We start from the raw sequence: 9,150 nt of genomic DNA, 5'->3' as shown, positions 1-9,150 counted from the left end.
CATCCCTGGGTAAACACAACCAGACCTCTGCCCCTCTCCACAAGAGCCAGGTGAGCTCCAGCACCAGGGCTCTTCTGATTCAGGTTCGACTGAAACAAAGTTAAAGTCAATCCATTTAAGATTTAAGTCTTTTCTAGTTTCATCATAATTTTACTTCTTGGCTGGACATGAGCAGCAGATGTGACACACGCAGAGGTAATTCCACTTCTTGCACAAAAACCATGTCTGTGTCTAATCTATTTATGCTGCAAATGTTTTTGTTTGTGCTGTTTTAGTTTTTGAGATATTAATGATTCTTTTATAGGTCAAGTTAGGGTCAGCAGCCTCCAGGAAACTTCAAAATGCTCTAAAATGACACAAAATGGATCTTTTGTGCTTTATTTGGGCTGTTTTGTGCTGTGACTGTTGTGCGAGTATATTTATAAAAGTGTTAATTATTATTTTTGCGAAATTTTATGAGGTCATTTCCTCTCAGTTGACACCAGCGGCTTTAACAAAACTCCACAAAACTAGTGAAGAGAAACGACCTGAGTCTGTGGAAAAGACTGTGTTATTATATAAAATATGAATCAAAAGCAACTTTCTAAAAACTCAGGTCGTTTTTCTTCACTAGTTTTGTGGAGTTTTGAAAAGTCGCTGCCGTCAACTGAGAGGAAATGACCTCGTATAATTTCACAAAAACAATAATTAATAATTTTATAAACATACTCATAAATGAAAACAGCCACAGCACAAAACAACACAAACTAAATTCAGTCGTTTTTTATCATTTTCAGTTGTTTTGAGGCTGTTTCACATTTTGAGGGGCTGGATCAGAATCACACAAACCAAACTTTTCTGCAGCACAAACGAAGCACAAACGATTGACTCCATTTTGTGTTGTTTTAGTCCAGGGGTGTTAAACTCATTTTGTTCCGGGGGTCGTATCCAACCGACTTTGATCCCAAAGATCCCGGATCAGAAAACTCATGTCATTAAACCCCAAAAACAACAATAAGTTCAAATATTTGTGCAGAGAAACACAAATCTATCTCAGAAATCTTTTTTAATTGATGAACTCTTTCTTTTACAAAATATTATAATATTATCAACAACCTGAAACTTTAAGAAAAATACAATTTCAACACAATGTTTAACATGAACTTGTCTGTAAACAGGAATAAGTCCATTTTTGTTGGAAAATCCTGCACTCGGCTCCACTTTTCTCATGTTGGACATTTTTCTGATGAGGGTGTCACGGTCAACAGTCAAAACGATCGTCCTTTAAGAGCGTTTGGAAAGAGACAAGTCTTCATTTGTGCTGCTCTGGTGGGAGGGGCCACGTACAGAGACGCTGGAGACGCTGCTGTGATAAACACCACAGAAAATTAACACGATTTTAATAAAAAATATAATTAAAATATTTTAGTAGAAAATCAGCCGAGGGCCAGATTAAAGGTCTTGAAGGGCCAGATCCAGCCCCTGGGCCGTATGTTTGACACTTGTGCTCTGAAACGACAAAAGGGAGTCAGTCGTTTGTGCTTCATTTGTGCTGTTTTGTTCTGTGACAATTTTCATTTGTGCGAGTATATTTCTGAAATTAATTACTATTTTTGCGGTAATTACATGAGGTCATTTCCTCTCTGCTGACGGCAGCGACTTTAACAAAACTCCACAGAACTAGTGAAGAGAAACAATCTGAGTCTGTGGAAAAGTCTGTGTTATTATATAAAATATGAATCAAAATCAACTTTCTACTCAGATTGTTTCTCTTCACTAGTTTTGTGGAGTTTTGTCAAAGTCACTGCCGTCAACTGAGAGGAAATGACCTCATATAATTTCGCAAAAATAATAATTAACACTTTTATAAATATACTTGCACAAATGAAAACAAAATTCATTCATTTGGTTTCATTTTCTGCTGTTTTGAGGCTGTTTCACATTTTGAGGAGCTGGATGACGTCACTGGCTGAAAATAAAACTGCAAATATCTTAAGAACCAGAATCACACAAACCAAACTTTTTGCAGCACAAACGAAACACAAACGATTCCATTTTGTTGTTTTAGAGCATGTTGAAGTTTCCTGGAGGCTGCTGACCCTAATTTGACTTATAAATATTGTTAATATCTCCAAAACTAAAGCAGCACAAACAAACCTTTTTGAAACACAAATGATTGACACAGTTTTTGTGTAGGTTTGTGTTCGATGGGGCCAACTTCACACAGGTGGTATTTCCATAACTGTTACCTAGCAACCATAATGTAAACAAGGGTCTAAATAACATAATAGTTAAGATTTGACAAATAAAAATACATGACAACACATTTATTTAGTTAAATGAAGGTTTCAACTGTCAAAAAACATCTTCATTATGTATAAACCGTCTCTGCATTTTGGATGGAGCTGACAACAGAAGGAAGAACTCTGATCCACACTCAGCACAAACACTACACTACACAAGTTAGAGAGGACTCCACTTCTGAACTTTCCTTTACAAACATGACCAAGATCAAGTTCCTTATGACCTTTTGTATATTTATATTATTATATTTGTCTTTTACTTACTGTACATACATTTGTGTCATTTATATCTTATTTGACACCAGTCTCTTGCAGTTTTTTTTTTTTTTTATTTATTTTTTATTGCTACTTATTTAGAAGTTTATCATCATTTTTATATTTTCTTTACTCTGTGTTATTGTCATATATTGTGATGTGTGAAGTTATTTCCTTGATAAACTTAATAAAGTCAAAAATTTGGACACATCTTTTCCATTTTTGTTTTTTTCTTTTTAACACTTTTAAGTGTTTTTTGGTAATTTTGTATTTTTTTTCTGTTTTGAGTTAGTCGGCCTCACAATTAGGGTGACCACCGGCATGACTCTGAAAATTAGGACAATTAAGGCTGAAGTATTGTTCTGCGTTGACTCAACGCACACTGCCGCCGTCGCCTTGTCGCCCTCATTTTTGATTTATGGATCTGTGTCGGTCTGTGCACCGCGAAGTCATTCACTGCCAAAACGCTAGGGGGCGACGATATCTGTCCATTCATATATACGGTCTGTGTGCATGACCCGCAGACGTATAATCTTTGAAAAATTTAACATGAACCATCTCCAACGCGATAAAAGCACAGAACAGACTCACCATTAGTACAATATTAGGCCCAAAAGTGAGGACACAACCAGAACCCAGGGGGAGGGACGGGGGCAACCACAGAGCAACAACAAAATGTCTAAATGGTAAATGGTCACATTTTTCTATAGCGCTTTTCCACCTTCAAGGCACTCAAAGCACTTTACAACAAAGAACCACTCACCCATTCACACCAGTGCACACAGACACTGTGGGCAAGGTGGGTTAAGTGTCTTGCCCAAGGAATCACACCAGCCAACCTGTGGGTCAGTGGATCTGACCGCTCAACCTGTGATGTTTATGTCGAAAGCTGGAATCGAAGTGCCAACCTTCAGATCAGTGGGCGAATGCTCTTTATTATCATCATTATTCAGATTCTATTATTGTTTATTATATTACATTAGTATTAAGATGATCATTTTCACATTTATTCTTCTTCATCAGTTTAAAGACAAACTACATGGTTGTGTGTGGCACACACAGGCCACATGATGAACACAACAGTATTTTAGAGTGTTGGATTTATTTGAGGAACATACTTGCATCACTACAGGTTTTTCTGTCATACACAATATAGAGCACACAATGTAAATGTTCTTTTGGTTGCTGATGGGGCAAAAAACAGAGATTGAAGACAAGTACGCAGCACTGCTAGTGTTCTCCATGTGGAGTTGTGTGTGTGTGTCTCTAACGCACCTTTACCTCGACTTCCACAGGACATAGTGTTCTCCTTTGGTGTTCTGTTGGCAAAACGATGCTCTGAGCACCAAGCATGTCTGAAGAACGTCTTCCTTTTAGGCATTTGCTTTTGTTCAACACAAACAGTTTCAAACACTGTTCTCACAGCGTCACACGTGCAGTACGGGCGGGGATTTGTGGTGATCCACACGACGTTGGTGTCCGAGTGTCTGAAATGAGGATAAAATGTCAAAAATGTGGACGCATAACAGAGGTCCGGACAGAAGGCTCTAAAACAGGACTGTCCGACTGAAATACGGACGAATGATCACCCTACTCACAATCGATGGTGTTGCGGGTGCACTTGTAAAGGCAGACTAACTGGTTTATTTCTTTTTATTTGTTTCTTTTTTTTTTTTTATCACTTTCCCCCCAAAATACTGAAGCTCATCTGATAGAAGCTTTATTGGAACCTGCCCTGATGTTTGTATTGGTTGTATTTACCTGACTGCAGGGAGCCTGTGGTTTGGGTCATTGTAGTCGCCGTCTCTACCCGATTACATGATTTGGTTTTGCAGGTTTGCAGCCGTACACGATTCATTCAGGTCTCCTGTCTATGTCCATCCATATTTGTGCCTCTCAGTGAATTCACAGGAAAACCAACTACTACCTAAACTTTATCCCTGGCTCATTATTCTTATTCCCTCGGCTAGAACACTTTTTTTGCTGCATAATTCTATATCTGTTGCTTCATATGTCTGTTGTCTTGTGTGTGTTTATAAAGTGTAGAGTGAGAGGATGTGTTCACACTTACGACTGGCAGTGTAGCTTAAAAGAAAATTCACAATTGTTACATCAAATCTGCATTTTAATCTAATTCCTTCAGCGTTCCCTGTCTGTGATAAAAATGACTGGCCTGTGATTTTCTCACGCTGTGATGTCATCTGTAAGCCATAGTCCACATTCAGCTGTGATGCGTCAAATGTAAATTCCAAGACTTAAAGTGTCCAAAGGCACAAAAATGCAGACTACAAAAAAAACCTTTACACAGCCACATGTTTCAGATCAGAGCGCTGATTAAAAGCAGATCTACTTCCTGTGTCGTCCTGTAAGCCCCGCCCCCTCAGCGTGTGTCATACGTCTGAGTGTGTGTGAACTGTGCGTCTGTACTTTACATTAGACCAAACGTACACCGCGAGGCCAGAGACACAAGCCTGAGTCAGGTCTGTGCGAGAGGAGCCCGAGAACCAGAACCAGCCTCTGCCACACTCTGAACGCACTTTTAAAATGTACTCCCCTACAGATTACAGATTACACACACCAAAATGTAGTTTGTAATGTAACCCATTAAATTACTTAAAGTGAGTAATGTAATCTGAATACTTTGGATTACTTGATATTGTCATGCTTTTTAAAACTACATGAATGTACCAACCACATCCTTGTTTGTTCTCTTTAAATTGTCTGTTGAGCCCAATTTGAGCCCAATTCGTTTACTGTTGAGAAGCAAAGACGAGGATCTTCACATAAGATGTTTTTGTTTTATCTGCTAAAAGAAAATAAAAAGTCCAAGTAAAAAGTTTAAGGAAAAACTTAAATAAAAGTTTAAGTAAAAACTTTATATGTTTAAGTAAAAAGTCTTTACTTAAACATATTAAAAATATTATTGATAGAGAAATGATTTTTATATGAGATCACTGCTGCTTTAAAGTCTGTCCACCCTAATGTTAGTGTCATATTGTTTAGACCTAGTTTAGTCCTGGTTTAGTCCTGGTTTAGACCTAGTTTTAGTCCTGGTTTTACTCTTGATTTTAGTCCTGGTTTAGTCCTGATTTAGTCCTGGTTTGGTCTTGGTTTAGTCCTGGTTTAGTCCTGATTTAGTCCTGGTTTGGTTTTGGTTTAGTCCTGGTTTAGTCCTGGTTTAGTCCTGGATTTAGTGCTGGTTTTAGTCCTGGTTTAATGTTGGTTTTAGTCCTGGTTTAGCCCAAAATATGAAAACAGGAAAATCTCGCCGTGTAATGCATTTATTTCAACAAAGTAACTGTAATCCAATTACCACTCATGGAAACAGTAACTGTAACTGAATACAGTTACTCATAATTAGTACTCTGATTACATAATGCCGGTACATGTAATCTGTTACTCCAACACTGACCACAGCAGGGGGTCCCAAATACGTCCCCCATTGAATAATTCCATACAGACGCAGCAGACGTGTGACCTGAGGAGCTGCTCACACTCTGTAGCTGTACTGCAGACACACAGTTAACTCTGCTTAATTGGTGGCACTTTTTACAGAAAATGCAAGGAATTGAACCTATAACCTCAGGAACATGACATGAAGCTGTATTTCAGAGCTCAAAAGAACATTCCCCGCCTTCATAAACTGATTTGGACCTTGTATGTGGGGACACAATCGGGTCACGTTTCTGTATTTTAACATCAAAAATCAAGGCAAGGTAAGTTTATTTGTACAGCACAATTCGTACACAAAGTCATTCAAAGTGCTTTACAGAATAAGAAATACATTCAAATCACAATAAAAACTTATTTGGTTGATTATTTATTTGGGTCACAGGTATATTTTGACATTAATTCACAAACAGTCATATTGAACATACACAGACCGAAAAGGTGCAGGCTGAAGCTTAAGCTTATTCTGCCTTTACCCTTTATTCCTTTGTCAGAGCTTCATCTTAACACCAGCTCATCTTCATAAATACAGCAGGAGGAAACAAACAAATCAGAAACAGAACAACAAAGTTCTACAGCACAAAATAAGTCTCATATTTCATGTATCTGTCCAGAGTTAAACATTTAAACTTCTCTGTAAAGTGAAAGAGACTGGTGCACAATTTTAGGTTTTCTGTACATTTCCTCAATCAAAACATAAATAGTCATAAAGATTAAAATTAAAAAAGAGAGATATAAATAAGAGAGAAGAAGAGTGCAGAATGAAACCCTTTCAGTCATGTGCACAGTACAGAAATGTTTAGAGTCTGGATTTAAACAGCGTCACAGAAGAGTCTGTCTCACATGTTCAGACTGTTCCAGGTTTTAGCTGCATGAACCTGAAACTCTGACTCCCCTTGTTTAGTCGTGACTCTGGGCACCAGCAGGAGGTTGGTCCCTGAGCTCCTCTATGACACTAACATGTCACAGATGGACTTTGGTGCTCGGCCATGGAGACACTTTAAAGAGGCTTTAAAGTCTCTGAGCCACAGGAGCCAGTGCAGAGACCTGAGCACAGGACGCATGTGCTCGTACTTCCTGGTTCGAGTCAGGACCCGAGCTGCAGCGTTCTGGATGTTCTGGATGTTCTGGATGTTCTGGATGTTCTGGATGTTCTGGATGTTCTGCAGCGTCTCACAGCTCGTTTGGAGAGACCAGTGAGCAGAACATTACAGACAGTGTTGGGGAGTAACAGATTACATGTACCAGAGTTATGTAATCAGAGTACAAATTATGAGTAACTGTATTCAGTTACAATTACTGTTTCAGTGAGAGGTAATTGGATTACAGTTACTTGGTTGAAATAAATGGATTACGCAGAGGTATTTTCCTGTTTTTAAATTTTATTTTTTATCCCTCTTTTTTTTTTTTTTTTTTTTTTTCATAATTCTACTCATTGCTGAAAACTAGGTCTAAACCAGGTCTAAAACCAGGACTAAACCAGGTCTAAAACCAGGTCTAAAACCAGGACTAAACCAGGTCTAAAACCAGGACAAAAACCAGGTCTAAAACCAGGTCTAAACCAGGACTAAACCAGGTCTAAAACCAGGACAAAAACCAGGTCTAAAACCAGGTCTAAAACCAGGACTAAACCAGGACTAAACCAGGTCTAAAACCAGGACAAAAACCAGGTCTAAAACCAGGTCTAAAACCAGGTCTAAAACCAGGTCTAAACCAGGTCTAAAACCAGGACTAAAACCAGGTCTAAAACCAGGACAAAAACCAGGTCTAAAACCAGGTCTAAACCAGGTCTAAAACCAGGACAAAAACCAGGTCTAAAACCAGGACAAAAACCAGGTCTAAAACCAGGTCTAAAACCAGGTCTAAAACCAGGTCTAAAACCAGGTCTAAACCAGGTCTAAAACCAGGACAAAAACCAGGTCTAAAACCAGGACAAAACCAGGTCTAAAACCAGGTCTAAACCAGGTCTAAAACCAGGACTAAACCAGGACTAAACCAGGTCTAAAACCAGAACAAAAACCGGGTCTAAAACCAGGACAAAAACCAGGTCTAAAACCAGGCCTAAACCCAGGACTAAACCAGGTCTAAAACAGGATTTAACAGGACCATGCCACACGTGTCTCCTCTTCTTCTATCAGTAAAATTGTTTTATTTGGTTCAGTAAAGTCTGGACTTTTTATTTTCTTTTAACAGACAAAATATCTTATGTGAAGATTTCTTCGTGTTTGCTTCTCTACAGCAAATCAAGTAATCCAAAGTATTCAGATTACATTACTCACCTTAAGTAATTTAATGGATTCCGTTACAAACTACATTTTGGCATATGTAATCTGTAATCTGTAGGGGAATACATTTTAAAAGTCACCTTCCCAACACTGATTACAGTATCTAACCTACTGGATACGTTTCTCCAAGTCTGCTTTAGACAGTTAAACCTTAGATTTTTGTGATGTTTTTTAGATGGTAAAAAGCTGCAGATGTTATTGATTTGATGTGGCTGTTCAAGTTCAAGTCGGAGTCCATTATTACCCCGAGATTTCTTGCCTGATCTGAAGGTTTCAGAGAGAGAGAGAGACCAACAAGTCAAACTTAAAGCTGCATCTTCATCTTCTTCTCTCACTTTTCCCCTGGTGCCCCTGGTGCCCCCTCCCCCTCTCCCCCGGCGCAGTGGTGATGTCATGACTTTTACTGAGTTTACTCGACGTGGGGTCCGTCTGACACACGCCGTTTATGGGATTTCCCGTTGAACCTGAAGTGTCCTCGTCTCGCTGAGCCGTGCTGAACACGTGCAGAAGAATCCGCCTCGGGGGAAACTGTTTATGTGTTTATGAACCCGTCGCGGTTCGGTTTGGATCAGCACCAGACTGATCATGTTTTTAATGTGCTCAGACATACAGTGAGTCTAAACACAAGACGATGACTTCACTCCTCTCACGTACAGGCCTTTTACTGTAAAACGACCTTATCCCATCTGAATGTGTCTTGTAAAAGCAGCTCTTGAGAATCAGGAAGTGTGTGTTAACATGCTAGTTGTGAAAAGCACTTTCATAAACTCATTGTATCCACCTTGATTTTGCAGTTGCCCTGGACAGCGTCATCATAATTGTGGTTGTAAATAGATTAGTAAATAGTCAGTAGTAAACAGATTTAGTTGTGTTCACTG

This window comes from Boleophthalmus pectinirostris, unplaced genomic scaffold (genome assembly GCF_026225935.1).
Source record: "Boleophthalmus pectinirostris isolate CB_2022bp ecotype Guang Dong unplaced genomic scaffold, ASM2622593v1 HiC_scaffold_6, whole genome shotgun sequence".
NCBI lineage: Eukaryota > Metazoa > Chordata > Actinopteri > Gobiiformes > Gobiidae > Boleophthalmus > Boleophthalmus pectinirostris.
The sequence above is the reverse complement of the archived record's forward strand: the minus strand, read 5'-3'. Positions refer to the sequence as shown.